We start from the raw sequence: 12211 nt of genomic DNA, 5'->3' as shown, positions 1-12211 counted from the left end.
TGCATATACTCATAGTGTACAAATAATTGCTAAAAAGACTTCCTCCCAGCAGGTTTGGTCGAGTTAGCTTCTGTGGTTAAGAAGATTTTATGGGCGGTGCCACGCCATTAAAAAAATGAGAGAGGAGATGTCCTGGCGCGATTACTACCATCTGCAATGCTGACTTCTCTTGGGTGTCAAGGAACTCGTCTTCCAAGTTTCATCAATATAATTACAGAGAGACTAGAAAAAGTTGCAACTCACACATAGGTGCATTCAGGCGAAGCTAATGAGAGCATTATAAAAATATGTTTAGCCCCGTTCTCTTAATATATGTAAATATGAATAGAAAAAACGGTGTATAAGCCAATCTGGGGAGAAACATTTTCTTTATATATTTCAAAGTAAATAGCGGATTCATATAGTCTCATAAAGTTCTACTTCTTTCTGTACCTTAGAAATAACAAGATCTTTATGGCAATGAAAATGCTGATGTACCAAGGTGAACACGTGATTGTTCTAATCATTTTCGAATGAAACTTTGTATTATATTAATATTAGTTGCACAGTTCGTAACCCACGGTTGAATACCGTACATCCAAAATAGTAAAAATTTTGTTCAGAATTGTAAAATTTTTAATTCATTGTTCAAAATCTATGTCGCCTCTCTCAAAGTAATCCGCTTGACCCCACTCTACTTGTGCCAATTGACTCAAAACGGTTTCCCCGGAGCAGTTTCTTAAGTTTGATGAATAACCAGAAGTCATACGGTGCTAAATCAAGTGAATACGGTTCTTTCGAGACGATATTGGTTGAAAATTTCAAAAAACTCAGGAAGAATCAATGTAGTATGCGATGATGTAAGAACCGGCACGCAATTCTGGCCTATTTTTATAACACTGAAATAATATTCTTTGTCGACATTTTGGCCGGTCGGAAGGAATTCCGAGTGCACCACACATCGTTAATTGAATAAAACTCTCATTAAGTGATTTTGGAACCAATCGTACTTTATTTTTTCTAAAATTCTGGGCCTAAATTATCTTACAGAATGGTTTTCAATGGTCACATGAATTCCCTCATTTTATTAACTTGTTCATTATTAGTTGATGTTGATAGTCGTCTTGGATGTGGTTTCTCATCATCGCATTCTCCACCCTCTTTGAATAACTTGGACCAATCAAAAAACTTGCTCGCGAGAAACAATTATCTGAGAAAGCCTCTTCCAACATTCTGAACTTTTCAGCTTCAATGTGCGCATTGATTGAAATCCTCCTCCTTTCTTGAATTGCTTTCCCCGCATTGGCTAAAAAAACGTATTATTGAAAAAAATATAGCTTTTAATTTCCCCAGTTAATTGACTAAACGAATCTCTGGCATCAGCATTTGAAAACATATGATGCTTGGTGAAGATATTATGGGTGGGGCTGATGCTGACGAGCAAGAGAAAGATGTTCTCCAAAGCCTTCGTCAGTTTTCGAAGTTTTCAAATGTTATGTGTACATGCATACAAAAAAACATTTTTACTCATAAAACAAGCTTTTGTGTGAATTAAGTTATATGTAATATATGAACATGTAGCATGCGGAACAAAGTATAACAAAATTTACAAACATCTTTAATTAAAATTTTAAAAATGTAAAGCACAATAACAATGTAACAATTTAGAATGATATAGTTTGTTTTTGTTCCTTTAATTTATTTCATGTTTTTTATTGATTAGTTTGTCAAAATACTTATACGGAATTAGTTATTCAAATAAATGAGTATAGGATAATTGATACCCAGGTTATTTGAACTGAGGATACTGTATACTAATACTATACACTGTTTGCATCATAACGGTTTTCAGAGCTATGTGGCCTCAGGGAAGGCAATTTAGCCTTTTTGGCGGGTAATTGGAGTGCTACAAGTAAAAATCAACGTTAGAATATAATTTGATACCTTCCGGCAAGATAAGGACCCAAACCAAATGGTGCAAATTATTAAGGATTGGCTACTTTGTTAGGGTCCGTGACTATTAAACATACCACCTCAAAGCCCAATTTAGAATATTTCTAAATATATTTAGGATATTTTGAAGGGCAGTAGTAGAAATAGCATATTTTTGTCTCTGTTATACTCAAAATAAATATAGTTTAAAAAACACGCTTTTAAAGCACATCAAACTAAAAAGTGAACAAAAATTCTTAGTATAAGCTGAAGTAATAATAAACCAAAAATTGGGGGATTATTGTGAAAATATTCCACGCTATTATACAAGTATGATATATGAAAAAATATATCTCAAAGCACTTCACGCTTTGCTTACAAAAATATACGAACTTTTGGTGCCATTATTATTGTTAGCTTAGAATTATTGTCTTTTTAATTTGATGTGTTTTAAAAGCGTGTGTTTTAGTTTTCTAAACTATATATGTTTTTTACTTTTTACTTTAGTTTGATGTGAGAAACCCCAAATTAGTTAAAATATTAACTATGAAATGTTGTATGTATTGTTAAAGTAAATTGATAATTAGGCAGTATTTAATCTTTATTCTGACCCTTTAGTGACTAATTGTTATATTATTTGCGTCCAAGTTCTATCGACAACTTTATGAACTCTTACTTCTTCATTGAATCATTTCTTCTAAGGCTTTACTGTTAAGTTTGAGGCTTTACCTGTCAAGTTTGAGCAGTCAAGTTCTTCAATTCGAATACCTTCCAAAGATCTACAGCTACTAAGTACGAGGACCCAGATAAATTACTGCATGATCAACTGTACGACCCTGCATCTTAAGAACGGGCGACGCCCAACTCAGTATTATTGGCAACATTCGTCTTTCAGCAATTCCTTAGCTATATTTTGCTGGAAACTGTATAGATATTGGCTTAAATACGTGTGCACCATCTGAGCCGAAATAAATACGGACTGACGGGATATCTTCCACATATACTTGGTCCATGCGAAAATTCGGCAAGATAATTTCTTTTACGAATCCCATGTTACCATTCACTAAACCTTTTGACACGTCAATGTTCGACCTTAACATCACGTTGGTGCAAAGAATATTTTAATACATTCGGAAGACCTCTTGCTTTATTGATATGATTAGGTATTGTAGTATTTATGTCCTTATTACCTAAATTTCGTGTGGTATTAATGAGTTGGTCTTGTTCTTAAGCGTATAAAGAACTTTTTCATTACGACTAACAACTGGGCAATAAGTTGGGTAAACTCTTAAAGCTTTCTCAATCGAGAATTCTTCAGTGGTATCTGTTGACACTTTTCCAAGAAGAACTTGAAGATTCTTAGACGTCTTCTTCCAACTTTTATAACATCAAGCACATTTATAAATGTCGTGTTTTCTTGTTGACGCATGTTTTGTTGAAGTCCAACCAGACGGAATTGTCGCCACAGATGTCCAGCGGGTTTCATATGTTCTGGCTGTTGAAATACTTCATGTTCTAGGACAAGTAGTAACTGCATTAGATCACCAAAGAGTAAGACATTTATACCACCAAAACAAGCGTCCGGTCTCCTCAGTTGGCGCAAAAATGAGTCGATCATGCAAAGCATCTCTTAAGGTACCATAGAAAGTTCGTATATAAACAGAAACTCAACGTTATGTCATAACTGGCACATCCCTTTCAATGAATTACAAGTAAGCAATGGCATGTTAATTATTACGACATTTTTTTGTACTGGTAGTTTAAGCAGACTGTGTAGTGTAGAGTCACCAACCAACCGTGCTGCAATTCCAGTAAGAGCACTAATTTTCACGACCGATTTTCCATAACTTCGGTTAATTTGGTTTTTCGATACTTTAAACAGGAAAGTTTTTCCGGTGCCTGCTCCACCTGTTACGAAAATTTTCTCTCATCTAATATCACATTTAAGTGTATTTTTAATACTCCCTGTCCCTATCATAGTAAACAATAACTTTTGATCAATATTCACTCAGTGTTCTCTAATTCTTTTTCTCTACCTTCAGGAAGTATAATCTCTGGCTGTAATAAAATTTCAAATGCATGTACTTGATTGAATGCATTTTAAGCCCTCGAAATTGGGGTATGTGGCTACTCATTTCCTTCAAACGATTCTCTTGACGTAAAAGGTCCTCTTTTGCACTATCGAAACTTTCAAATAATTCAGTTTCCGAACGATAAGGTATATATTGAAAGAGTAAGCTATAGAAAAAGTTTTCTGGATCTTATGCGGGAACTGCGGGAACTTTTCTCGCAACCATTTTGCTCTTCTGTACTAACGTAATGAGCGGACTACGTATGTTTCGATATTCTTCATAGGCATAATGATCAACACTTTCATCAGTTTCGCTTACTTTTTTCGGTTAAAATGGTCAAACAATATTGCAAACTCTGTAAGGCTCATGTTGATAAAATCGTAGTCGGGAGATTGTAACGAACATTTTTGATATCTTTTAAATATATTACTGTAATAACTAGTCACGTGTTCGCTTCTGCAAGATTGCAATACTCTGTAACGCGGTTCTGGTTCTCTTGTTTTAAAACAAGTAACGAAGGGCTTTGCCGCGATGTCTGAATTTGGTATCCCCGCAAAACTGATACGGCTGTGTAACCTGACGTTGAGCAACACCAAAAGCTCCATCAGAATCGGGAAGGACCTCTCCGAGCCGTTCGATACCAAACGAGGTTTCAGACAAGGCGATTCCCTATCGTGTGACTTTTTCAACCTGCTTCTGGAGAAAATAGTTCGAGCTGCAGAACTTAATTGAGAAGATACCATCTTTTATAAGAGTGTACAGCTGCTGGCATATGCCGATGATATTGATATCATCGGCCTTAACACCCGCGCCGTTAGTTCTGCTTTCTCCAGACTGGACAAGGAAGCAAAACAAATAGGTCTGGCAGTGAACGAGGGCAAAACGAAATATCTCCTGTCATCAAACAAACAGTCGTCGCACTCGCGACTTGGAACTCACGTCACTGTTGACGGTCATAACTTTGAAGACGTAGATAATTTCGTCTATCTTGGAACCAGCGTAAACACCACCAACAATGTCAGCCTAGAAATCCAACGCAGGATAACTCTTGCCAACAGGTGCTACTTCGGACTAAGTAGGCAATTGAGAAGCAAAGTCCTCTCTCGACAAACAAAAACCAAACTCTATATGTCACTCATAATTCCCGTCCTGCTATATGGTGCAGAGGCTTGGACGATGTCAACAACTGATGAGTCGACGATGCGAGTTTTCGAGAGAAAAGTTCTGCGAAAGATTTATGGTCCTTTACGCGTTGGCCACGGCGAATATCGCATTCGATGGAACGATGAGCTGTACGAGATATATGACGACATTGACATAGTTCAGCGAATTAAAAGACAGCGGCTACGCTGGCTAGGTCATGTTGTCCGAATGGACGGAAACACTCCAGCTCTGAAAGTATTCGACGCTGTACCCGCCGGGGGAAGCAGAGGAAGAGGAAGACCTCCACTCCGTTGGAAGGACCAAGTGGAGAAGGACCTGGCTACGCTTGGAATATCCAATTGGCGCCACGTAGCGAAAAGAAGAAACGACTGGCGCGCTGTTGTTAACTCGGCTATAATCGCATAAGCGGTGTCTACGCCAATTAAGAAGAAGAAGAACGAAGGGCTAAGTTCGGGTGTTACCGAACATTTTATACTCTCGCATGATAAAGTGAAAATCGAGATTTCATTATCCGTCATTTAAATATTTTTCAAATGGTTCCTAATGTATATGGGCCATTCCATCAATTGGCGACATGGTTTTGTACCCGTGGTTCTCCAATTTTGACGAAACTTTAGAATATCCCAATATAGACCAAAATAAGAATATCTGTAAACTTTTTAGTGGTCAAAGTTGCTCCATTGTTGTTTGGCGCGGAATTCAAATTGAGATCAAACAAAAAAATGACTACTTTTCTTATTTTCTAACGACCTCAAAATTGAGTGAAAAAAATTTTGCAGTTATCCAATTACACAGTCCAACAGCATTTTTGGAACAGCATAGCGACCCCATAATTCTGAAAGGGTATGTTGAGTAGATCATTTTTGTAGAACAAACTTATGGTCCAGCACGTCTGAGTTTTTTTTTACAGTGGGTCAAAATTTTCATTTTTTGGTCGAAGGGAGCATTATACTATATGAAAAAAATGTGGTAAGTTGATGCCTGAGAGAACTCTTATGGTCAGAGTTGTATTGTGGAATTGTATGAGGATTATTTTTGTGGAAGATCTTAATCCTCTAATTGGTTTCTTTATGGGTCAATTTGATCAAAAATCAAATCAAAAAATATCCTTTAAAAAAGGACATTTAAGGATTAAAATATTCTACGAAAATGTTTGGCGGAAAATTTCAGCGGGGGTCACCAAAGACACCATTGTTGTAAATAAAGCTCTTTACGATTGATAAAAAAAATAAAATTCGGACGGGCCAAACACTGAGTTCTCGCGTCTAGTCAGCTGTGACTTACAAATCGGGTATGATAAAATTAAGCATAATTGACTTACTAAGCAGTACATATCGGGTGTGATTTTTACTAAAATTAATATAAAAAAAGAACAATTAAAGCTTAAAAAAGTATGGCGGATTCTGTTTGCAAATTAAGAGATTGGTTTTGTTTTACTTGTGGACATTTTACGCACCTTCAAAGCAGAAGAAAGATATTCCCTACAATTGAAGAATTGAAGATTTTTATGTGAAGCTTGGATACCAAAAACTGTTTGTACTACTTGCGAAAGTGGTCTTTTGACCTGGTACAAAGGCGGTACTAAGGCGCTGCTGTTTTCTGCGCCTATTGTATGGATTGAACCTGAAAATCACAAATCAGATACATGCTATTTTTGCGTAAATTACAAATTTGGTAGAAGCCAAATGCACTACGCGATAATGACATACGAAGCAGCAAATAATGTCATTTTACCAGAAGTGCGCTGTGAAGGTGTTCCGGTGCCTCAACCGCCTACACATACATTTTCGGCCAATATGACATACGCCAATACAGAAATAACAGCGGCGGTTGAAAACATATCAGATATAAGTTACTTGTCTCCTGGTGGTTGAAACATATGTCCTAATTTGATAGACCAAGCTTATTGTGAAGATCTTGTAAGAGATTTAGGACTAACAAAAGAGAAAGCTGAAATATTATGTTCCAGATTGAAAAACAGGAATTTGATAAAAGCCGATGTAAAAGTTACAAGAACAAGACACGCCAATTTGGAAACTTATTTTAAAAAATCAGAAGAACTTGTATACCGTTGCAGTATTGCAGAGGTTCTAAAATATCTAAAGCTTCCACTGGACTCTTCCGCTTGGCGACTATTTATAGATAGTTCAAAACATAGCTTAAAAGCTGTTTTACTGCACAATGGAAATCAGCATCCATCAATACCGGTTGCGTATTCCACAAAAAAGGAGGAAACATACGCAAATATTTCAAATCTCTTAAATAAAATTGAATACTATAAATATAAATGGGAAGTATGCGCAGACTTTAAAATGATTGCAATATTGACTGGAATGCATACAGGATACACAACATATATGTGCTTTCTTTGCAAATGGGATTGACGTGCTACCAGCAGCCATTATCATATTAAATATTTCGAAGAACGTAAAGAAAATATTATTGGTGACTTAAATGTAATCAATGAATCTCTTGTCCCAAAAGATAAGGTCATACTTCCACCGCTGCATATTAAATTGGGTGTGGTGAAAAATTTTATTAAAAGCTAAAATACACAAGGATATGCTTTCAAACGCATTCAAACAATTTTCCCCAGATTGTCTGCAACAAAATTAAAAGAAGGTAAAATACGGTTTTAAGAAATAATTTATTTCATTTAATGTAAACTACCTTTTCTAGGAATGCTCGTTGGACCCGATATAAGAAAATTATTACAAGATGAAGAATTTTATGGTCATCTGTCGGATATGCAAAAGACAGCATTTGACTTTATGCAGCTGGTTATATCAGAATTCCTTGGAAACTCAAAAGCACAAAACTATGCAGAAAATATTGAAAGCATGCTAATCGGTTTTAACAATATTGGCGTTAAAGTGTCACTAAAGCTGCATTTTCTGCACTCTCATCTCAATTTTTTTAAAGAAAACCTTGGAGCGGTTTCAGATGAACACGGTGAAAGGTTTCATCAGGATATAAAGGTATTGGAAGAAAGATTCAAAGGGAAATCCCAAAGTGTAATGCCTGCTGAATACGTATGGGGCTTGTACAGAAACCTTGGCACATCGGAATATTCACGTCAAGCTAAATACAGGAAAGCATATTAAGTTTAAACTTTAATCCATTGTCCTACTACTGCTGAAGCAAAAAAATAAATATACATACTATAATAAACCACTATTATAACAAAACTATATTTTTTTTTATCAATCGTAAAGAGCTTTATTTACAACAATGGTGTCTTTGGTGACCCCCACTGAAATTTTCCGCCAAACATTTTCGTAGAATATTTTAATCCTTAAATGTCCTTTTCTAAAGGATATTTTTTGATTTTCTCGAAAAAAGGGTCATATTGACCCATAACGAAACCAGTTAGAGGGTTAAGATCTTCCACAAAAATAATCCTCATACAATTCCACAATACAACTCTGACCTCAGGCATCAACTTACCACATTTTTTTCATATAGTATAATGCTCCCTTCGACCAAAAAATTAAAATTTTTACCCACTGTAAAAAAAAACTCAGACGTGCTGGACCATAAGTTTGTTCTACAAAAATGATCTACTCAACATACCCTTTCAGAATTATAGGGTCGCTATTCTGTTCCATTCAAAAAGTCTTCATTTGTTGGACAGTGTTATTTTAAAAAAAAGTTGGTGGAAAAGCACAAAAAATGGGATTTTTGGAAAAAAGTTGTTTTTTTCGGATTTTGAGCGACAGATTTGAATTTTTTTTGCTGTTCATGGGATCAGAGTCCCATATTTTTGAACACTGATTCTTATGTAAAATTGAACAAGGAATCGAATGAAAAAGTCAATTTTGGAAAAAAAATTGGGGGAAAAGCACAAAAAACGGGATTTTTGGAAAAAAATGTTTTTTTTTGGATTTTGAAAATTTTTTTGGTTTTTGAAAATATTTTGATCAGAAAGCTGAGATTTTTTTAACATAAAATTGGATAACTGCAAAATTTTTTTCACTCAATTTTGAGGTCGTTAAAAAATAAAAGAAATTGTCATTTTTTTGTTTGATCTCAATTTGAATTCCGCGCCAAAAAACAATGGAGCAACTTTGACCACTAAAAAGTTTACAGATATTCTTATTTTGGTCTATATTATGATATTCTATGTAAAGTTTCGACAAAATCGGAGAACCACGGGTACAAAACCATGTCGCCAATTGATGGAATGGGCCATATATTATACAGAGAAGGCATCAGATGAAATTCCAAATAGCGTTATATTGGAAGAAGGCGTGGTTGTGAACCGATTTCACCATATTCATCATCGTACATGTCATCAGGGTGTTAAGAAAATATTATATACCGAATTTTATTGAAATCGGTAGAGTAGTTCCTGAGATATGGTTTTTGGTTCATAAGTGGGCGGCGTCACGCCCATTTTCAATTTTTAAAAAACGCCTGGGTGCAGCTTCCTTCTGCCATTTCTTCCGTAAAATTTAGTGTTTCTGACGTGTTTTGTTAGTCGGTTAACGCACTTTTAGTGATTTTCAACATAACCTTTGTATGGGAGGTGGGCGTGGTTATTATCCGATTTCTTCCATTTGTGAACTATATATGGAAATTCCTGAAGGCAACGACTCTATAGAGTTTGGTTGACATAGCTTCAGTGGTTTCCGAGATATGTACAAAAAACTTAGTAGGGGGCGGGGCCACGCCCGCTTTAAAAAAAATTACATCCAAATATGCCCCTCCCTAATGCAATCCTTTGTGCTAAATTTCATTTTAATATATTTATTTATGGCTTAGTTATGACACTTTATAGGTTTTCGGTTTCCGCCATTTTGTGGGCGTGGCAGTTGGCCGATTTTGCCCATCTTCGAACTTAACCTTCTTATGGAGCCAAGAAATACGCGTACCAAGTTTCATCACGATATCTCAATTTTTACTCAAGTTACAGCTTGCACGGACGGACAGACAGACATCCGGATTTCAACTCTACTCGTCACTCTGATCACTTTGGTATATATAACCCTATATCTGACTCTTTTAGTTTTGGGACTTGCAAACAACCGTTATGTGAACAAAACTATAATACTCTCCTTAGCAACATTGTTGCGAGAGTATAAAAATGCAGCTTCTAGAACTGTCTCGTAAGGAGATACGACAAAGTCTATGTGCACATTATGCAGCTGATACTTGTCGTTCATGAAGAACCTTCAAACGTATTATGAACAGTTTTCGTGAAATATCATTTTAATCGCGTTGAATTTATGTTGCCTGCTAAATTTTAGAATCTATTCCTTCAGGTTCTGCTTTCGATAGGTTCTTTGCTATATAGTACGTAATCGCTTCGTTTGATCGGCATGGCTGAATATCTACTTATGTTGACTGCCCACAGACATAATAACTCTGGGTGGTAATTATTTACCCAAGCAACTTTCTTTCCAAGTTTAAGTAAATAAATTCTACCTACGTTACGCTGAAAATCATCTGAAGAATGTGACACAATTTGTGTCTCGTAACATTCTTGACGTCGAAAGTTGAAACGGCATCTTATCGAGGTATTATTTTGTGTGTGTCGAAAAATTTGACACTTTTTAACCAATTCATGAAGCTCTGGATCTTCTTCTTCTGGAGGAATTCTATACCAACAATTACGACCCAGAAGAAGTTTTCCTTCTTCTGAGTCAAATTCTGCATAATTTTCGATCCAAATCAGCAAATGAAGATGAGGACTACTCTGATTCTGGAATTCAATACGCCACCAATGCTCTTTCACTTTGCCGCCAAACACATTATCATTGTTTTTTATAAACAGAGCACTTACTCTTACCATAAAATGTCGACTCAAAATTACTGGATACTTTTCGATTAGTCGTTAAGTCGAAAAATGGACATCTTTGATTGCTACTTCTTGATTAACAATTTTTTTTGCCTATTGCAGATATAGGGTTTTTGATTCTATAATATTCAAAGAAAGATAATGTATAATGGAGACAGTCGTTACATTGAAATCTTGTGTCATTTCTAAAAATTCTGAACTGAAAGTAGTCTAACGCGACAATATTTATAGGTCTTTGTTCTTTAATCCCGTTTTTTTTCGTAAGGAAACAAGAAGTACCAGGCAAATTCTTTTGCTTTCAGTTAATGTTCAATATTAGCGATATTGTCTTTCATTTTGTGAAGGTTTGGTGAAACCTGATTCGTCTTCCACATTCGGCTGCATTATGTCAACCGGTGCCATCATATTTTCAGTAGTATTATTTGATTAGGTAGTTCATGTTGAGAAGTAATCATTTTAAACACTGCCGTTACCATCTCAGTACTCTATTTTATTTCAATCTTCCTAGTCTCACCATGTTGACATACAACATCAACGTAATCAAGAGTATACTGTACATTTTTGCTACCTGTTGTACCTTCACAAATCCTTACAAACTCGTCTAAACTGTCGCATTTTCCCATTGTTATCGTTAGCTCTAGATCCCTTTTGACCACAAGAATGTGAGTAACTGAAGTAATGTTTGCTATCATAGTACGTCATTCCGAATGATTGTCCATCTGTTATTAATATGTCAGAGCTACATATGTTCCATGAACAGATCCTCCAAACCTTGACGAAGGGTGTGTCCAAAAAAATTTATTGAACCAATCGTTACAATTCTTTAAAAACTTTTAAAATAGACCACTTCTACGTCGATGCAGCGCTACCAGCGCGATTTCTAAGCATTGAAGGCATTCTCCGTAATAGCCTTTAAACCCGAGGTGCATGCTGCTTGGATCCCCTCTGTCGTCTCAAAATGCGAGGGCTTGGGGGGATCATTCTCAAAGATTCATGACTCGTCACCTGTGATTAAGTTATTCAAAGATTGGTGATCACTTTCACACCTATTAAAATTTTCTTGGCACACTTTCATTCTCCACAATTTCTGGTTCTCAGTGAGCACACTTTGCGCATGTGCAAGTGCTCCGTCACAATGCCTTGAACCACAGATTTTGATAAATTTACCATCAACATTCGAAATCTGTCGAATACTTAGTCAACGATCTGAGTTCAAAAATTTTGGCACACGAGTCACATTGTCTGTGTTTGTCGAAGTCGCAGG

The 12211-nt window shown here is 36.0% G+C and overlaps 1 protein-coding gene and 1 pseudogene across 2 annotated transcripts in view; one reads left to right on the top strand and one right to left on the bottom strand.

Moving 5' to 3' along the window:
- LOC120780465 (nephrin-like) overlaps positions 1-12211 on the bottom strand; it is a 791640-nt gene that overhangs the window by 522672 nt on the left and 256757 nt on the right. The window lies entirely within an intron of this gene.
- Positions 7505-8251, top strand: LOC120780466 (annotated as a pseudogene).

Source organism: Bactrocera tryoni, unplaced genomic scaffold (assembly GCF_016617805.1).
Source record: "Bactrocera tryoni isolate S06 unplaced genomic scaffold, CSIRO_BtryS06_freeze2 scaffold_25, whole genome shotgun sequence".
Classification (NCBI taxonomy): Eukaryota; Metazoa; Arthropoda; class Insecta; order Diptera; family Tephritidae; genus Bactrocera; species Bactrocera tryoni.
The sequence above is the reverse complement of the archived record's forward strand: the minus strand, read 5'-3'. Positions and strand labels throughout refer to the sequence as shown.